Source organism: Oryctolagus cuniculus, chromosome 11 (assembly GCF_964237555.1).
Source record: "Oryctolagus cuniculus chromosome 11, mOryCun1.1, whole genome shotgun sequence".
NCBI lineage: Eukaryota > Metazoa > Chordata > Mammalia > Lagomorpha > Leporidae > Oryctolagus > Oryctolagus cuniculus.
Window position 1 is genome coordinate 106,237,449 of NC_091442.1, and position 21,837 is coordinate 106,259,285.

The window sequence follows — 21,837 nt, forward strand, 5'->3', positions numbered from 1 at the left end:
AGTTGTACTTTGGAAATTTATATTTCTTAAATAAAAGTTAAAATACAAAAAACATTTTGAAATGCAGTATCATATTAAAACTGTGCCTTTTGTCAAGGTATGATTTAACTGGAATGAAACCAAGTGAATGGGGAAATTATTGCACAGGTCATGCGTCAGGCAGATCGTCCTCCTTAAAACAGTGAACATTTCATCACTCCTGTTCATGAAGACCTTGTTGCTTTCAGCTGATTCACTCAAGTCAAACTCACATCCTATATATTAAAGCACAACATCCCACCGTTTTTTAAGGAGAGCAAACTTTCACCACAAAGATACAAGAACAGTAAATATTGATCTTCTTGATGGATGGTGCTCCTCACGCAACAGGTCTCTCAAGCATCTGCTCATTATGGCCAGCCCTCTCCTTTGTCAAGCAATAATGCCAAGTGGCCGCATGTGCTATCGGCTGCAGATCGCAAATATTTAAAAGAAATAAATTTCTCTGAATGAAAAGCACCTTTCTTTGTTATCAAACCCCCTTTCCTCCCAAGTCATGTTGATTTTGGGGCTGTGTACACTCCCAGCACCTGTACTTTTCAATTGTTTGTTTGCCAAGATCACTGTGGTTTTCTTGCTTGGTTTTAGGAACCATTCTAAGTACAGTAGCCAATGGAGGCATATTTTCTTTCTTGGCAATATGTAGGGGAAGCAGTGGCGTCAGGATACCCAGCAGCAGCTGTAATTAGAGAACATGGAAAGACAAGGAGAGAAATTGGAGCTCCTCTGCCTGAGTCCTTGTCCCACAAGATAATGAAATATTTACCATTCCTGCAGACCAAAAAGAAAAGTGTGGATTTCCTCAACAGCCTTATTATTTCAAATTGGGTTTTCTGAACTCCAGAACCACTCTTTAATAGACCATTAAGACCCGAATAATTACTGAATAATAAGAATGTAAGAAATTAGAATGGAATTTCCACAATGGAAAATCAAATTGTGATTAAAAATGGCCACTCAGAATAATAATCCAAAGATCCAAATATAAATATTGAATAGAATGAGTATTTCTTCTACATGTAGCATAATCTATCTGATGCAGTACAAGTATGCTTGGTGCGCTTGGTCATGGCACTTAGTCTCTTCCCACTGAGCTATGTGCAATCAGAGTTACAGAGAAACAAACTGCTGCCCGGGATTGTGATCTAATCTAACCACTGGATTTTTTTCATGTGTGTTTAGCTATTTATATTTCATCTTTTGAAAAATGCCTGCTCATGTCCTTTGCCTATGTCTTGCTGGATCATTTATTTTGTTGTTGTTTTGTTTCTTGAGCTCCTTATATAGTCTGAATATTAACCCTTTATCATATGCACACTTTTTAACTATCGTACAGCTTTCAAAAGTTTGTTTAAATTATTCACCTTATGTAATCTCCTCTCTCTTTAACCATATGGGTGAATGTATTTTGTTTTAAAGCAGAGCTTCTTAATCTTTTCCAAAATCCTGTGGTTTTTTCATATATGGGTTCATCCAAAAGTTCACGGAAAATGTGTATAAAAAAACTCCTCTTAAAACACATGAAATTTTTCCATTTATATAAATTTAATTAGTAGAAAAAAAAAACAAGGAAAAAAATCCTCATGGATTTCAAAATTTACTTCTACCAAAATCAACTTATCTTTGAATTCTATTTTTCTACAAACATCATGAAGTACTCTCATGCAAGGGCATCTGTGTTTGGTATATATGATCACAGTTTCAATAGCCTCTGATATCCTTGTATGTGGCAGGGGTTCTAAGAGAAACAAAAGTTACTATCTCCACTTAGCTACAGCTTAGACCTTCAAACAGAGTCAGGCATCCTCACCTATTGGAAGCCTTCACCTTACATGATTATAAACAAAAATATAACTGGTCTCCCATCTCACCATCTGTCTTGCACACATACCAGTCCATAGATTATTCTCCACTGCAAAATGAGCCCAGGATGAATATTTGCGAATACACTGAAGATGCGTATGTGTACAGAGCCAGACCAGCACACATGTATCATATGTGACCCAATGTGTCAAAGAGGAAAACAAGGACTAAAGTGGGAGAAATTATAAAATAGGTCAACATCTCCTTGGCAGCTATTGATATTTATATTATTAAGCCTAATGATAATACTTTCCAACAAAACTTAATTTCAAGTTTCTTCCAGATTATCCTTAGTGATGAGTTTTGGATCATACTTGGACAAAGGAATCATAATTCAGTTATCCAATGATTTATTACAAAACACTTTGCCCACATTGAATATTTGGATATGTAAACATCAGCATATTACACTCCTTCCCATCCCAGGCTTCGCATTTCAGATTTCATTAGCCAATAAAGCCAGGTTTATTTATAATAAAGTTAAGCCCTTCAAACCCCTGACCATGGAAACCAGATTTTGAAATAATTCAGATTTGTGTTTCTGTTCTTTCTAATTAAGGGTAATATCGGGAAGCACAGACAGTGGGTAGCATTGTTCAAGTACCATGGATTTAAGCAAGAAAATCTGATTATCAGCTCATGTCAGAAGCCAAGCGATAATGCAGCTTAGCATTCGTTTGGGCTTTTTCTTTGGCCAAAAGATAATTACTGTTCGTGAGGCCTTACGTAAGTGTATCTAATATCTAAGGCCCTAAAATTTGTGAATAGCAAAAGCACACAATAGGCAAAGAAGAATTACTGTATTTATTATTTCTATGGCTTGTTTCACCATGATAATTTCATTATCTAGCAAACTCAAACCTCTGAAATCAAAGTATAATTTCTTAAAGGACAAGAAGTTAAATATGCTGGCAAGGTTGTCTGCCCAGTGTCCTCTGGTGAAAGTTATTTCTAACAAATAAGTAGTAGACCAGCCAGAAATTTAATAGGAAATTCACCAAACAGGACTCAGTTACCTACTGAGGTCATTATACAAACAGATGTTACACTTCTGTGGGTAGGGAGATATTTTTCCTTTTATAAACTGTTATTTCCCCATCGTGGACTGTATATAATACAGGTAATGCTTCCTATCAAACAACAACAAACCTTAAATGTGAACAGCACTTCTTGGCACAAGCAGGAAGGTGTCAGGACAAGCACTGTATATAATATAAGAACACGAGTATGTATCACAAAGAATAAATGCCAGGAACCCAAAGGGGGAAAACTAATTGAACTCAGAAGTTTAGAGTATAAAACCAAATTTAATTAGAGGGCAAATAAAACCAAGCTGAGAAGTTCTCATGCTAAGTTTTCTGAGATCTTCCAAACCAAAATGAAGCAACTGCTTTTGGAGGAGAAAAGGAACATGATTGACTTTAAAGATTTTTTTTTTTACTTCTTTAGGGATAAATTTTTGTTTTTCTGCTCATTAAATGTCAGCATCAACTAACATTGTGGTGAGTTGTTCAAAACACTTGAAACATTTTAAATCATCAAATCCTTATGAAATCTAACTTGATTATCCCTATTTTACAAGTAGAAGAGGAACATGAGTCACCAGAGGTTAAGTGAATCATCCAAATGGCTTGTACCACTCTGAATTTTATATGCAGGGTCCTTGATTTCATTCATCACTGTGATCGCATTTAAAATTGGTTTTCTCTCTCAGACTTCCAACCTCTAGTTCAAATAGTTCTTCCCTCTGCATTCCCAGATCTTATCCTGTTTGACATATACCCAGGCTGCTTGTATTACAACAGTGTTCACTCATACACCATCCTGAAGCAGAAGAAATGGTAGGGCAGTCACACTGCTGACACGGGTACTAACAATCAGCCCCACAACCTTGGGCAAGTCACTAACTCTCTGCTGAACAGAGTCACATGGGAGCCACATTCTCTTCCCTGACTACTTTGTAAGATTCTTGAGACAGTATGGGGAATCTGAAAATATGATTGCTACATGAGCTGTGAGCTGTAGCCTATGTTTATCTGAGGAAAGATAAAGAAAGGGTAGAAAAAAATCGGAACATGATAATTATAACAACAACAACAATAATAAATATTTGTACTTATCAGAACAAAGAAGCAATGTGTGCAGTGGACCACAGCACAGACCCCAGAGTGAGAGAGCCAAAGTTGGATCCTTGATCTAATACTTGAGCAAACTGCTTTACCCTTATTTTCCTCCATTTCCTCAATTGTAAAATGGGGGTAATAATAGCACTATCTGATGGAGTAGTTATGATAATGGTCTGGCAGAGTTACCACTACATATATTTGAGACCCATGAGTAGTACTGTAACTGTTTAGCAGCAAATGTCACTGATTTTGGACTGGCAGGTTAAAAGATGGAGTCATGGCTTTTCTTGGTTTCTACTTTCCATTCTGATGAAAAATCATTGAATCCTTTTCTCTTCTTTGACCAAACAACTATAAGAAGAAATTGTGTTCCACAATTTGTAAGGCCAATTTCATCTACGTCTGATTGCTTTTATTTCAGTAACAAATGTTCTTTGAGCAGTACAGGACTATGTTACACTTCTGGGACTTGGGCAATTCATGGTAACCTTGTTTGTGGAGACACTGATAGCAGTATTAACCAAGGACAAGCTAGTAGAGTTGGCAACAGACACAAAGTAGCATGGAAAAAAAGGAGTAAATGAGCAGTGTTATCTCCCACCTCAAAACCCCTGGCCTTAGCTTTTCTGCTCTTGCTGTGATACTAAGACACACTGATGCACAAAAGCAAATATAGCAGAAGTGGACCTGCATCCGCATTGCACTGAACGAGTCATTTACTTCAACTCACTGAATGCCTCCTACAACACCATGAAATCAACAACAGTGTGTCCCATTTACAGGTACAGAAATCATGGTGAGAGCAAGTAACTAAACTTGTCAAACATAGTCAATTACTAAAGAGAGGGAAGAGCCACTGGGAAAAACAACTTGCATTTGAAGAGGAAGCCCAGAATTCCACACTGCTGGAGGTTCAATATTGCACATAATTACTGAGTAGCAAGCAGACCAGAAAATTTTCACACTTATGGTGTTTTTTTCCCCATATTTGTAAAACCAAACTTGAGCAACTTAAGATCCAAGCTAAATATTTTCTGCTAATAGAATGTCAAGGTAAATTGAAACAAAATTAGCTATCAGCATTACCCTGACCCCAAAGTTAGACAAAAACACTACAAGAAAACTATAGACCAATATCTCTGAAGAATATTGACTCAAAAACCCTCAACAAAACACCAGAAAACTGAACTCAACTTCACATTAAAAGTCCACAACCAAATGGACTTTTTTCCCTTGGAACACAAGGATAATTAAATACATAAATATTAATCATTATAATATAACACACTAACAGAATGAAGAGCAAAGTCCACACGATCATCTCAACTGATGCAAGAAAGCATTCCACGAAATTCAATGGCTTTCATGATAAATACACTAAGCAAACTAAGAATGAAGGAAGTGACCTCAACATAATAAAGGCCATATATGAAAAGTCTACAGCTAACATCATTTCAACTGTGACTGCTCGAAAGCTTTTCCTCAAAGTTTAACAAGCCAAGGATGCCCACTCTTACTACACCTATTCAACGTATTATTGCAAGCCCTATCCTGAGCAATTAAGCAAGGAAAAGAAGTAAAAGACATGCAAATTGAAAGGAGAAGCAAAATTATCTCTGTTTAGAGATGACAGGGCCTATTATAATATTGAAAATCCAAAGGATTCCACAAAAGAAACCTGCCATAACTAATAATTCAACAAACTTGTAGAATACAAAGTCAACATGCAAAACTCAGATGCATTTCTCTTTTTTGAAGTTTTTATTTAATGAATACAAATTTCATATGTACAGCTTTTAGGGATATAGCAGTTCTTCCCCGCATTCCTGCCCTCCCACCCCCACTCCCATCGCACCTCCTACTCCCGCTCCCATTCCATTTTCCATTAAGATTCATTTTTAATTGACTTTATATGCAGAAGACTAACTATATACCAAGTATAAATTTCAACTGTTTGTACCCACATAGACACACAAAGTATAAAGTACAGTTTGTAGACAAGTTTCACCATTAATTCTCATAGTACACCTCAATAAGGACAGAGGTCCAACATGTGAATCCTGTTGTTGATTTAACAACTGGGACACTCTTATTTATGACGTCAGTGATCACCCGATGCTCTTGACATGAGCTACCAAGGCTATGAAAGCCTTTTGAGTCCACAGACTCCATCGGTTTTTAGACAGGCCCATATGCAAAGTGGAAGTTCTCTCCTCCCTTCAGAGAAAAGTACATCCTTATTTGATGGCCCCTTCTTTCCACTGGGGTCTCTTTCACAGAGATCTTTCACATAGAACCTTTTTTGCCACTATGTCTTGGCTTTCCATGCCTGAAATGCTCTCATGATATTTTCAGTCAGATCCGAATGACTTAGGGGCTGATTCTGAGGTCAGAGTGCTGTTTAGGACATTTGTCATTATATGAGTCTGCTGTGTGGACTGCTTCCTATGTTGGAACTTTCTCTCCTTTGTAATTCTATCTATTGTTATTGCCAGGCATTTGGTCTTATTTATGTGATCCCTTTGACTTATGATCCAATCTATATGATCAACTCCATACTTAATATGATCACTTTATCACCTAAGATGGGATTAGTGCCACCCAACTAAATGGGATTATGAGTCCCATGACAAGTTTTTAGCTTCACCATTAGGGGTAAGTGTGTGGCAATGTGTGCCGATCTGTACAGCTCCTTAGACGAATTTCTATATACTAACAATGAACAATCTGAAAAATATTAAGAAACAATTCCATTTACAACACCATCAAAAAGAATAAATACTTAAGAATGAACCTACCTAAGCAGATGAATGAATTATACACTAAAATCTACAAAACACTGCTGAAGGAAATTAAAGAAGACACAAAAAACTATTAAGACAGCCTGTGTTGCCGGCGCCACAGCTCAATAGGCTAATCCTCCGCCTGCGGCACCGGCACACCAGGTTCTAGTACTGGTTGGGACGCCGGATTCTGTCCCAGTTGCCCCTCTTCCAGTCCAGCTCTCTGCTGTGGCCAGGGAGTGCAGTGGAGGATGGCCCAAGTGCTTGGGCCCTGCACCCCATGGGAGACCAGGAGGAAGCACCTGGCTGCTGGCTTCGGTTCAACATGGTGCGCGGCGCAACACGCCGGCACGGCAGCCATTGGAGGGTGAACCAACGGCAAAAGGAAGACCTTTCTCTCTGTCTGTCTCTCTCACTGTCCACTCTGCCTGTAAAAAAAATTTTTTTTTAATTTTAAAAAAATAAAAAAGACAGCCTGTGTTCATGAACTAGAAGACTTATTATTTGTTACGATATCAATATTACTCAAAACAACCAACAGATTCAATATAACCCCTATCAAAATCCTTACTAATGTCTTTCAAAAATTAAAAATCCATCATAACATTAATATAAGACCTACAAGAGTCCTGGAATAGTCAAAAAAAAAGCTTAAAAAAGAACAAACTTGAAATTTTCATATTTCCTGATTTCAAAATGTATTACAAAAATCACAATATTTACCATACTGTGAAACTGGCATAAAGGCAGACATATAAACCAATGGAACAGCACAGTTACCCTAGAAAATAAACTTGCACATACATTCAAATGATCTTCAATAAGGGTCCCAAGATCTCCCAAGTGAAAAAAGGTCACTCTCTTCAACAAATGATGATGTGAAAAATGGATGCCCATGTGTAAAATAATGATGCTGGTCTCTCATACCATATACAAGCATCAGCTCAAAATATATCAAAGAACTAAATATAAGAAAGAACAAAATTATAAAACTCCTAGAAGAATGGTCAAAGGACTTTATAATAGACTTTTTCCCAAATATGACATACAAATGGCCAAAAAGCATATGAAAAACATGTCACAAATGCATACAAAGAAAGAAGAAACCCATCAAATAAGCTTTTATTCAAAATATCATAGACTTCCAGAATTCAAATAAAACCAATTACATAAAACAGAAGGATTGGGAGGATCCGATAGAGAAAATGCCGAGGGAGGACATTACCAAAATGGAAATCAAAACACTAGTAAGATATCACCTCACATCCATTATAATGGCTACAGTCAAAACCAAAATAAAACAAAACTAAAAATACTAAAAATAACTATGGTTGGAGAGAACATGTGGACATAAAAACATCTGTGGGAGTTGGTATTATAAAGTGGTGTAACTATTACAGAAAATAGTATGATGGTTTCTTAAGTTATTATTTTAAAACTGAAAAAAACAGAATTACTAAATGATCCATAAATCCAACTTTTAAAAGAATTGAAATCAGGGTCTCAAAGAGATATTCAGAAACCATTTCCCAACACCATTATTCACAATAATGAGCAGGTGGAAATAACACAAATTTCCATTGACAGATGAGTAGATAAATAAAATACAATACACACACACAATGGAATATTATTTAGTCTTAAAAGGGAAGGAAATCCCATTACATATTCAAAATGGCTGAACCTTGAGGACATAATGCTAAGTGAAATAAGTCAGTCACTAAAAGACGAAAATTGTATGATTCCATTTAAAATTTTTTGAGAGGCAGGCAGACCGAGAGATAGACAAAGAGAGAGAGAGAGAGAGAGAGAGCGAGAGAGAGAGAGCTCCCATCTGTTGGTTCACTTCCCCAAATGCCCAGGAGCGGGAAACTGAATTCAAGTCTCCCCATGGATGGCAGGGCTCCAAGTACATGAGCCACTTGCTGCTGCCTCCCAGAGTGAACACTGGTAGGAAGCTGGAATTAGAAAGAGAGTTGGAACTTGAACCCAAGCACTCCAGCCTGGAATACAAGCATCTCAAGCATCTTAAACACTATGTCAAATGCCCATCCACTGGTCGCATTTACATAAGATATTAAAGTAGCCAAATTCATAGAAATAGAAAGTAAAACAATGGAGGAGAGAGAGGAAAAAATGGAGAATTGTTGTTTGATGGGTTTAGAGTTTCCATTTTGCAAGTTGTTAGCACATAACAATGCAAACATGCTTAATATTGAAGTGTACACTTAAAATGGTTAAGATAATAAATTTTATGTTGTGTATTTCTTGCCACAATTATAATTTTTTAAATAAATAAATAAAAGCTAATATGGAAAAAAACAGTTCTTTAAAACCGATCTCATGGTTCTGCATGGGACAGAAAAGTAGATGAAATACTGACAGAATCCAGGGGTGGAAGCCAGAGACAAAGATGAGCTGTCAGACACAGTTATTCTTACACACTCCTGCTTGCACACTCACAGGTGCACCTTGAAGGAGACACCAGCATTTCCAGCCAGATTCACTCTGTTCTCTTATCTCATGGGTTGCTTTGATTACTTGATTGATCCCCCAAGACTTAACTTTTCTTTTGCCTTTTACTTATTTTTGTCTTTTTGCTTTACACTCCAAGATATTTTCCACAACTTTTCTTGCAATCTCCTATCATATTTTTCTTTCCAGCAATTACATATCTGGGTCTATGAACTCTTTCTGTTTGCTGATTACTTATTTTAAAAGGATACAGCTGTTCTTAGTTTGTTGGTTTTCTTAGAATCTCCCAGAGGATACTCATTAGATGCCTTTTTAGAACGAAAACTTTCTTCCGGTTTCTGAATTATGTCAATGTCCTCCTTCGGCATTTTCTCTATCGGATCCTCCCAATCCTTCTGTTTTATGTAATTGGTTTTATTTGAATTCTGGAAGTCTATGATATTTTGAATAAAAGCTTATTTGATGGGTTTCTTCTTTCTTTGTATGCATTTGTTTCTCATATTAAAGAACTCAGGGGGCCAGCACTGTGGTGTAGCTGGTAAGGCCACTGCCTGCAGCGTCGGCATCCCATACGAGCACCAGTTCAAGTCCCTGCTGCTCCACTTCCAATACAGCTCTCTGCTATGGCCTAGGAAAGCAGTAGAAGATGGCCCAAGTCCTTGGGCCCCTGCATGCACGTGGGAGAACCGAAGAAGCTCCTCGCTCCTGGCTTCAGATCAGCTCAGCTTGGCCATTGCAGCCAATTGGGGAGTGAACCAAGATGGAAGACCTCTCTCTCTGCCTCTCCTTCTCTCTCTGTGTAACTCTTTCAAATAAATAAATAAATAAATCTTTACAAAAAAGAACTCAGGACTTTTGGTAAAGAAGGCTTGACAGAGAGGGTCAGGCAGGTGAGCTCACTGGCTTCTCTGCAGGTGTGTGGGTGGGCCGGTCAAGGCTCTTCCAAATGTCAGCCTGAGAGGGCCTCATTCCAAGGCACCAACTTCCATATTTGGAGCATTGATCCTCCTCCAGGAAGCCCTCTCATTTTATTTAGAAAAAGGCTGTCCTGTTTTATTCTGCAAATCGCTACCTTCTGGCCATCAGCCTCAAAGGGGAAAGCTGATGGAGGAGTTTGAGAGAGAGAAGTGTGCCAACTTGGCTCAGCGGCCCCTCCTTCTTCATCTCCATGATCTGTGGCTCTCATCTGCCTCCAGACCTGGCACAGAGTCTAGCACACAACTAGAAGTCAAAGATGACTAGTGATCAGATTCAGTAATTGCAAATTCACACAATGAGAGGCTCACATTTGACAAGAGGCACCTGAGCACACTGGGAAGCGTCCAGACACAACAACGAGGAGACTTATGTCCAGATGTAGAGAGTCTGGCCCAGTAACCATGTATCGCTGAGCAAATCGGGGTCTTCTGTAGCCTCTGAGAGGTTAGAGGCTTGGGCTACAACCTTCCTAAGTACCAAGAATTCCAGGTAAAAATACCTGAAAAACCTCAGTCCATCACTTTGCCGTTTACTTGCTCAGCCTGAAATTGAACTAACTGCATGCAGCGTCTTCCAAGACCCACAGATGGTTTCAAACCCCCAGTTAGGTAGACTTTTCAATATAGCCAGGTTTTATTTTTCACTTAAAAATGCAATGTATAGACTAGAAAGTTAATGCACACTTATCACTGAAAAAATATCCCACTTTAAAATCTAAAGAGTAAAAATTAACCAGTCACTTCATGTTTTTAGCAAACACACTTACTATTGTGTGGGGCCTTATTGTCCCCTGTGGTGAATAGAAGCCTTTAAAAATGTATATGGCTAGAACTGAATACCGTGTCAAATCTATTGGCACTGCATGTTTAAACACCTGCATCTCATCACCAGCCCTTCACAATATTGTTAAACAATAATTATACTTATGATGAGTAATGAATCCAAATATATTCTTCCTCGAGATGTACCCGTTCTTGTATTTTAAGTAACCCATTAGTAGCCTATGAAAACTACTCAGATAAAACAAGATACATAAATACATCCATATACTACTCAATAAAGTTTTTAAATAATTATAGTAAACCCTAACAATGTCTTCTTTATTATAGAATTCTTGCTGATTTTTCTGAGAATGATCAATTTTTGTTTACCACAGTTCTAAATTTCACTTGCTTAATCAGATTTAAATCTCAAAAAATAAAGGTTTTACTTTGAAATTTGACCAAGTTTAGACTTTTTTCCACGCTGGAAATGAAAATGAAAACCTGAGATAAAGCCTAATCTTGTCTTGGAGGCCACCCACACACTTTGCTTAAAACTGACATTTGCTGATGGATTTAGAGAGAATCTCAGAGGAAATAATTCACCTACTTCCCAAACCAGAAAGATTCCAGCATGCCAATCACTGTGATCAAAAGGATCTGTTCCGCCAAAAAGAGGCACAAATATAAAGCACACTGGTCAAAGAAATGAGAGGAACAGCTAATGGGCATGCAAGCATGGGGCTAGGCAACTTACCTCTAACTCGTCTGACTCCTACAGCAACCTTACGAGGCTGTTGTTAACCCATCTGGCAGATGCAGAAGCTGAGGCCTACAGCGTGAGACATATCTTACAAAGTCCCAAGGCAGTAAGCAACAAAGCTGAGATTTGAACTCAGGCAGTCTGGCCCCAGGATCTATCTACACAATCACTGTCCTCAACCAACTGTTCAGTTTGCCATCCACTCAGGTAACATGAGGGCACATCAAAGAGTTTTTGGGAAATGGAAGTAAAAGATAAGTTTATTTTTGGTGTAAAATCATTTTTTAATCCACACATACAGTTTCAAAAAAGTTCATAGAAAATGCATTTTATGGAAAAACTATTTGTGGATTTCAAGACGTTTTTGCACCAAAATAAATTTACGTTACTTCCATTTTCCATGAACTTTTTTTTAATTTTTTTTATCTTTTATTTATTTTTTTGACAGGCAGAGTGGACAGTAAGAGAGAGAGACAGAGAGAAAGGTCTTCCTTTGCCGTTGGTTCACCCTCCAATGGCCGCCGCAGCCAGTGCACCATGCTGATCCGAAGCCAGCAGCCAGGTGCTTCTCTCTCCTACGGGGTGCAGGGCCCAAGCACTTGGGCCATCCTCCACTGCACTCCCAGGCCACAGCAGAGAGCTGGCCTGGAAGAGGGGCAACTGGGACAGAATCCACCACCCCAACTGGGACTGGAACCCAGTGTGCCGGTGCCGCAGGCGGAGGATTAGCCTATTGAGCTGCGGCGCCGGCCCCATTAACTTTTTGAAGTGCCCTTGTCAGCATCTGGGAGCAAGTGCCAGTGACTCTGGCATCACATTTTTAGGTAAACTGGAATACAGTCAAGAGCCCTTGGATGTCTATCTTGCCTGACCCCAGGTTATCTCCAGCTTATACATATGGTTCATCTCTCTTCTTCCAGCTCTCTAAACCCTGAAACTCATCTGACCAAAGTCACATCCATACAGGTAAAGGAGGCTACTGGAGCCTGGTTAGGTTCTCCAAGTTGTCTGCCACTCACAGTCTCCCTGAAATCATTTATAGAGATTACTGTAAATGAATTTATAGTACAGGGGGTGAGCATGATCCAAAATACAACCACCACTCCTGCAGCACGGGACTGCTTCCAAGACAGAGCAGACTGAAACTGCATTGCCTTTCTGGCCTTGGTTTGAAGAGGGCGGAACACCCATACGCAGCCCAAAGTGTTGATGAGGCTCCAGGTGGCACACCTGAGAGAGCTGCCCAGGCACCAGAACCCTGGTTTCCTCAGGGGCAGCCACAATCTGCAGCTCTTCTGCTGCCTCCAGTAAGTCAACCCCAGCGGTCTCTTAAACCAAAGTTATATCCTGCCCTTTGAAGCCCTCCCATGGCTCTACATCCCATTCAAAGCACGATCCTCACTTCCCAATAGGCTAGACTGGATCTGGGACCTACATAACTGCTTGGTCCAGCTGAGGATGTTTTTGCTTGTGAAAATTAAGAAAACTAAGAATTATTCTAGAACAAACAGGTCTAAGCCTGGACTATTCTGACCAAATAAAGATGTCTTCATTGCCACTTGTATCTGTTCTCCCTGCAACATCTCCATTCACTCTGCCCCAGTCCCCTTGCTGTTCTTTCAACATCCCAGGCACGTTACTGTCTCGGGCTCTTTGCAATCAATGTTCCCTCTCCCTGGAATATTCTTTCTCCCAATATCTCCAAGGCTTGATCTTTCATCTCCTTCACCTCCTTGTACAATATTGTTAGCCTCCCAAGTCCCCTCTGTGTAAAATAAAGTGACCATCCTATACACGCACACACAAACACACACATACACACTTATCCCTCTTGGGCCTGTTAATGCCATCCAATTGCCACACATTCTCTCTCTTCATTTTGTGTGTTGTCTATCTACCCCAGGTCCTCTGCATGTGCTTATACAGGTCAATCCCTGCCAAGAGGAAGAAGGGCCTTGCCTCAAGCCTCAGACCAGAATGTGGGGTTGTACTGACCTCAAGAAAAAGACCCCTTCTTCGCAGAGTGGGCACCATTTTCCCATGAGAGACAAAAGTGCTAAGTAACCTAGCAGTGGCCCTGTCACCATCACTGGAATACAAGTTTGGTGACTTGAAACATGGCATTCTAGTTGCTCGCCATCTGTTTCCAGTACCTAGAACAATGCACAGCATGTAACAAGTGAACAAAAAAAGTCATCAAATAAATGAACAGACAAAACAAGACAGTTCGGCTTTCCAGCTTCTCCAAGTGCTGGAATCAAATTCCTCCCTGACCTCTCTGTTTTTCTTTCTTTTTAAAACACATTTAACTTTTCTTTTTTTGATTTATTACTTATTTATGTGAAAGTCAGAATTATAGACAAAGAGGAGGAGACACAGAGCAATCTTCATTTCCCAACTTCATTCCCCGAGATGGCTGCAACAGCCAGGACTCAAATAGGCTAAAGTGAGGAGCCAGGAACTCCATCCTAATCACTTGCATGGGCGGCAGGGGCCCAAACACTTGGACCATCATCACTGCCTTACCAGGCACACTAGCAAGAAGCTGGATCAGAAGTGGAGCAGCCAGGACTCAAACCAGCACTCAATTATGAGAAGCCAGTATCCCAAGCAGCAGCTTAACCTGCTGTGCAACATCTCCAGCCCCGAAATTTTATTTTCCTAACCAAACTCAACTTATAATAAACACTTTTATCTTAACACTTCAGGGCAAACTTCAAAGTTTAAAATTGGCTCCTTAGAGAGTCACTTAGCCAATTAACCCCATCATTCAAAGTTCAAAGTCATTTTCAGAGTATCCTCCATTCTCAATCGTGCTCCCTACTCCTCCCTGCCACAGTGGAGCTTTGCAGAAGGAAACGTTTTTCCTTGACACCAGGAAAGTGGTGACAACTCTGAGTGCCATCTGCTGGGTTCCCCCTGTCCTCTGCAGTGTCTCTTCCTGCCTGGCCTTTCTGGCTTTATTTCAGTCCCTCCTGCATCAGCAGCTGATGGAACTGGTCCCAGTGAACCTTTGGCGTAGCGGGAGGGCAGTGGCAGCATCTAAATTCTCTAAATTTTATATTTTTCAAGATTGTTTTTACTCTTTAGGAACCCCTTGAAATTTCCTAGGAATTTTCATGTAAGTTTCCTATTTCTGCAAAAAAACACTCTTGAAATTTTGATAGGGATTACATTTTGTAGATCACCTTGAATACTAAGATCACATTAACAATGTTAAGTCTTCCAATACGTGAACAGGGGATGTCTTCCCATGCATTTAGGACTTCTTTAATTTCTTTCAGTGGTGTTTTCCAGTTTTGGGTACACAAATGTTCCACTTCTTTGGTTGTTTATCTTTAAGTATCTTACTCTTCTTGATGCTATTTTTTATAGAAAGCTTTTATTTAATATATATAAATTTCATAAGTACAACTTTTGGATTATAGCAGTTCTTCCCCTGATACCCGCCTTCCCACCCCCAGATCATCCCACCTCCATTCCCTCTCCCATCCCATTCATCAAGATTCACCTTTAATTACCTTTATATACAGAAGATCAACTCTATACTAAGTAAAGCTTTCAACAGTTTGCACCCCCACAGACACACAAAGTATAAAGTACTGTTTGAAGACTAGTTTTACCATTAATTCTCATAGTACAACACATTAAGGACAGAGATCCTACATGGGGAGCAAGTGCACAGTGACTCCTGTTGTCAGTTTAACAATTGACACTCTTATACATGGCATCAGTGATCACCCAAAGCTCCTGTCATGAGCTGCCAAGGCCATTGAAGCCTCCCGAGTTCACAAATTCCAACATTATTTAGACAAGGCCGTAATCAAGGTGGAGGTTCTCTCCTCCCTTTAGAGATGTTCTCTCCTCCCTTCTTTGATGTCCCCCTCCCTCTACCAGGATCTCACTCACAAAGATCTTTCATTTAGGTCCTTTTTTGCCACAGTGTCTTGGCTTTCCATGCCTGAAATGTTCCCATGGGCTTTTTAGCCAGATCCGAATGCCTTAAGGGCTGATTCTGAGGCCAGAGTGCCGCTTTCTATGAGTCTGCTGTGTGTCCCACTTCCCATGTTGGATCGCTGTTTTAAGTGGAATTGCTTTCTTAATTTCCTTTTCAGATGTTTATTACTAATGTATAGAAATACAACCAATTTTTATCTGTTGCTTTTGTATCCTTTTCTGGATTTGTTTATTAGCTTCAATTCAGTTAATCTTGAAACAGTTAATCTTAAAATCAACACCCAGGCACTGGCATCAGCAGCCAGATTCGTAAACTAGTAACACATAAGGAGTGTATAAGAAGCTCTCTTTGCCTTTCTATTAGCAGTAAGATAGCAGAAACTACCAACTCGAGTCCTTGCCACAGAATTGGCTGCAGTTCAAGCTATGACATCCATTCTCAGTGGTACATGGCAGCAGGCATTAGCAACTGTCAGATCAGTTGTGCAGTTATTTGAGGCACCATTGCTGGAAGCCCGTCTTTGGTCTTGTTCCCTGTTCCTCCCAATGACCCAGTGAGCTACCCAATTTTTCTTTGCTCAATCCCTTTTCAGATAAATCAATGAGTAAGCGTCTACCATTTGCAAATACGAATCCAGTTTAATAAACTAATTTGCCTAAAGCAATGATTAGTATATGTTGTACTTAATACAATTTGTGGAATGAATAAAAACTTAACATTTATTAATCCAATATTGACAAAAACACAGACAGGAAAAAAATTCCACTTTTTAAGAAAGCTATAATGTCTGTCACAACTCTATGCCTGTTTTCTCCTCTGAAAGGCAACACTCTTCAGTCCTATTCTCCATTATTCTGAGTAGAAAAAAATTACTGGGGGCCAGTGCTTTGATATAGTGGATAAAGCTGCCATCTGTGGCATCAGCATCCCATATGGGTGCTGATTTAAGTCCTAGTTGCTCCATTTTCGATCCAGCTCCCTGTTAATGCACATGAGAAGCAGCAAAGGAAGATGGCCCAAGTACTTGGGACCCTGCACCCATGTGGGAGACCCACAAGAAGCTCTTGGCTCCTCATTTTGCATCAGCCCAGCTCCAGCCTTTGAGGCCATTTGGGGAATGAACCAGAGGATGGAAGAGCTCTCCCTCTATGCCTCTCCCTCTCACTCAGTAACACTGCCTTTCAAATAAATAAATAAATCTTTTTAAAAAATTACCGGCGATCACAGAGCTCCTCAGTGGGACCTCCTGTGGGTATGCAGATAACGTCTTTTGAATCATGTCTTAAGACACTGACTTACCAGCCAACATTAGGGCGTTAGTAGTAGTTTTGCTAAAGTAATTTTTCTTAAGATGTTCATTTTGGATATTAGGAAAGGCAAGCATATTTTCAGAGGCCTTACATCTCAATACGGTGTCCCCAGACCACCTCGGCCACAGCAGGCATTAATTCCCTGATGAAATCACAGAGGAGATTTGAGTGGGAGCTGGGTAGCATGTCATGCTGAGATGAGGACACACCATTTCTCAAATTACTCTCTTATAAAAGACCTTAAAATACCTTCCTTTCCAAATCTGACTCACTTACACCTGCCAGGAAAATGATGATCCTTTCTAGGCCATAAGTTGCTTGACCTGACCTATGTCTACCTTACTTGTTAAAGTCCTCAAAGCACCCAGGGTATGGGTGCCTCCTGGTTCACATTTTTTAAATGCCCATTTTAACACTTGTGAAAAACAAAATATGCATTCTAGGGTTACTAACTTATTTGTGACCAACTCTCCTGTGTGTTCCTCATGCTAAACCACAGCTCATTCACACAAACTTGAATGGCATGTAATTTTAAAATACATTCAACATACAATCTGATTTGGCTATGTATTTGACATATGGAACTGCTTAAAAATACACTTTCCAGAAAGCAATATATTTCATCCACAAACACTACCATTTTTTTCTCAATATCCCTATCAGGAAAAACTCCAGCAGGACAGAGGGAAAGCAAGCACTATGGGGTAGGTAGTGTCAGTGGATATCCCATTGGGAGGTTCAGGTAAGAGTCCTTTTCTCATGTCCAGGCCCCAAGGAAGGACCAAACAATTTTTTTAAAGATTTATTTATTTATTTATTTATTTATTTATTTGAAAGGCAGAGTTACACAGAGGCAGTGGCAGAGAGAGAGAGAAAGAGACAGAGACAGAGAGAGAGAGATCTTCCATCCACTGGTTCACTCCCCAAATGGCCACAAGGGCTGGAGCTAGGCTGACCCAAAGCCAGGAGCCAGGAGCTTCTTCCAGGTCTCCCTCTCCACATGGGTGCAGGGGTCCAGGCACTTGGGCCATCTTCCACTGCCTTCTCAGGCCACAGCAGAGAGCTGGATCAGAAGTGGAGCAGCTGGGTCTCGAACCAGCACCCATATAAGATGCCGACACACCCATATGAGATGTCGGCATTTCAGGCAGTGGCTTTATCCACCACACCACAGTGTGAATTTATTTTTAAATTCAACAGGATATATACTTATAATTACATTATAATATAGTTTATAACTTCCAATGAATTGAATAATATATGTACAGGGGTATTTTTTAAAGTTTGTTAAAAATTGGCCGGCGCCATGGCTCAATAGGCTAATCCTCCACCTGTGGCACCAGCACCCCGGGTTCTAGTCCCAGTCGGGGTGCTGGATTCTATCCTGGTTGCTCCTCTTCCAATCCAGCTCTCTGCTGTTGTCCAGGAGTGCAGTGGAGGATGGCCCAAGTGCTTGGGACCTGCACCCACATGGGAGACCAGGAAGAAGCGCCAGGCTCCTGGCTGTGGATTGGTGCAGTGCCCTGGCCATAGCGGCCATTTGGGGGGTGAACCAATGGAAAAAGAAGGCTTTCTGTCTCTCTCTCTCTCTCTCTCTCTTTCTCTCACTGTCTAACTCTGCCTGTCAAAAAAAATTTTTTTTTGTTAAAAATGAAGTTAAAGGGTAAGTTTACCTTTCTCTGAAGGGAGGAGAGAACCTCCACTTTGACCATGGCCTTGTCTAAATGTGATCAGAGTCGGTGAACTCAGGGGGCTTCCATAACCTTGGCAGCTCATGACAAGAGCCTAGGGTGATTACTGATGCCATAAACAAGAGTGTCAATTTGTTAAGTCAACAATAGGAGTGCACTTACTCCTCATGTAGGATCTCTGTCCTTAGTGTGCTGTACATTGAGATTTAATGCTATAACTAGTACTCAAACAGTATTTTTCACTTTATGTTCTGTGTGGGAGCAAACTGTTGAAATCTTTACTTAATGTATGCTAAACTGATCTTCTGTATATAGAGAATCAAAAATGAATCTTGATGTGAATGGAAGGGGAGAGGGAGTGGGAAAGGGGAGGGTTGCAGGTGGGAGGGAAGTTATGGGGGGGAAGCCATTGTAATCCATAAGCTGTACTTTGGAAATTTATATTCATTAAATAAAAGTTAAAAAAAGGGGGTAAGTTTATTTTTGAATAAAATTTTGAAATTCATGCATAGTTTTTTTAGAATGTTCATTGTCCATGAACTTCTTGAAGTATAGATATATAGATAAATGAAAGTAGATTGGATATGGGCACTCAATTTTTTTTTTTTATTGCTAGAGTTGCAATTAAAAGTTGGATACCATCATTTTAAATCCTTGGGCACAGATTAGTGCCCAGCTAGTAACCAGGGGGAGTGATTCCAAACAGGTTACTTAGAAGAGGTCAAACCTAGATGTGTCCCCAGACCAGGCTGCACTAGTTGTGAGGCAAGCTGGTCTAAGACCTGGAAGGAGTAGGGAGCAAGGTGGCTTCCAGGAGGAGGGGAAGTATGCTAGGAGGACTGAGCAGAGTCAAAGGCTAAAGAGAAAGGGACAAGTATGAGGCAAAGAGGGTAGTGGGATCCAGATAATGTTGTCCTTTGGAACCACGACAAAGATTTAGACGTGATTGTGTGTGAAACCAAAGCCTGCTGGAGGTTTGCGAGCAGAAGAATGATATGATCTGTTTATATTTTTGGAACCATTACTAAATCCTTCAATCTAGCCTTGACCTGGAATATATTTTTACCACCATCTGTTTGGTTTGTGTCTATCTCTAATGACTGAAACTGGAAAGGAAACACAAAGGTATATAAATGTATCCCCTAAATGACATCTATCCTACTAAACATATAGTTAACTCTAAACTTGATTTTTCCATTCATGATAATGTTACTGAGATTTATCCTGGATGTGTGTAGCTTCAACTCATTCCTTTAAATTAGCTGCAGTCCATTGTATAACTATGTCACTATGTATTGATCCACTCTCCTGTTAATGGACATGTACGTCTCTTTACTCTCCCATTAGTGAACAGTCCTATAGGTGTTTACTGAGTACACAGTGTGTAACTTGCGGAAGTTGTTGACCCATGGTGTTGGCATTCTACAGCTGTGTTGAGTCACAAAACTACACTCTCAAGTGCCAGGGCAGCAGTACATGTGAGACTTCCCATTTTACTTCATTTTGTAAACATCTATCACCATCAGACTTTTTACTTAATGTCAACTGATGGATATGAAATGATACTTCATTACGCTTTTTATCTGCATTTCCCTACATACTAGTGAGCAACCATCTAGTTCTACATTTAGTCAATAATCAGGTTTCTTCTTTGTGAATCTCTAATTCATATCCTGTGCTGATTTTTCTGCCCCATTATGTATCTTTCCCTTAATAACTGGCAGGAATTTTCTGTGAACTCTAGATGCCAATCCCTTACTAGTATTTTATTTCTAAATATTTATTGTTTACTTGTAACTTATCACTTTTATTAATAAATGTTGGAGAACTTTTTTATTTTATTTTAATGCAGTAAAATTCATCTATATGCCTTAAAATTTTATGGCTTATATCCTTTATTTGAGAAATCCTTCCTGACCCTCAAGGTTAGAAAAATATTTTGTATTTTTCCTAAAAGTTTTCACACCTAGGTCTGAAACTTGCCTAAAATTTACTTTTCTATGTAATGTGAAGAAGACATAATTTTCCACTGGTACCCAATGCCATCTCCTACATATAGCAGATTTATGTAATCTATTCTGTCCCATTGGCCCATCCTTGAGGCAACAGTATATTATCTTATTGCTATATCTTTATTAAAAATCTTAAAATCTGTTAGGATAAGTTTCCATAATGTGTTCTTCCTATTTGTCTTATCTCTTCTTAGTCCTTGATCTTCACGTAACTTGTAGAATCAGCTTCTTCACTTTAAAAATGCAACAACGGTCTTCTCACTTATTAGTATAGCATCTCTTCATTCATTCAGACCTTCTGTTAAATCCTTAAATAATGCTTTCTACCTTTCTCCATATATGTCTTTTACATATTTTGTTAGATTTATTCCAAAGCAAATTATACTTTTGGTTTTAATAATTTATGTTTTAATAATCTGAAGATAAGTTTAGGTTCTCAATGTATATAATCAACATTGTCTCTTTTATTTTCCAAGTCAATATTTTTTCAAATATTATCTTTCTTCTTTACCATCTGATACTTTTTGTGTTGTGATATTAATAAAGAGAATATTCAGTGTAATTCACAGATACAATTCTAATAATATATTGATATTCCCTACCTCCCTCCCTCTCTCTTCCTTCCTTCCTGCCTTCCTTTCTTTCTTTCTTATTCAGCTTTTAAGATAACATTTTTAATTTATATTACAGTCAAGGACTTAATACTCCACTAAGTAAAGAGGTCAATGACAACAACAACAACAAAAAACCAAGAAGACCATAGGTCAGCATATTTGCCAAGCCTTGTATCTCTTTTTCCTTATATACCATTGCTTTGAATCCCCAGGACATTGCTGAATGTAAGTGGTGGTGGACATTATTGTTTTTCCTTACTTTAATAGAAATATTCTAAAAGATCATTATTATTAAGTTCCACATTTTTTTCTGTAGACTTTTTATAGATGTTTGATCAGATTAAGGAAGTTTCCATCTGTTACCAGCTTTCCTAAAGGTTTTCTTTTTCTTCCTATGAATTAATACTGAGGTTAGTCTCCATTGAAAGCTTTATTTTATATTACTTCCTTTATCTGTTAATGTA

At 39.2% G+C, this 21,837-nt stretch overlaps 1 protein-coding gene across 9 annotated transcripts in view; it reads right to left on the minus strand.

The window, feature by feature from the left end:
• C11H12orf42 (chromosome 11 C12orf42 homolog) overlaps nucleotides 1-21,837 on the minus strand; it is a 325,319-nt gene that overhangs the window by 229,327 nt on the left and 74,155 nt on the right. The window lies entirely within an intron of this gene.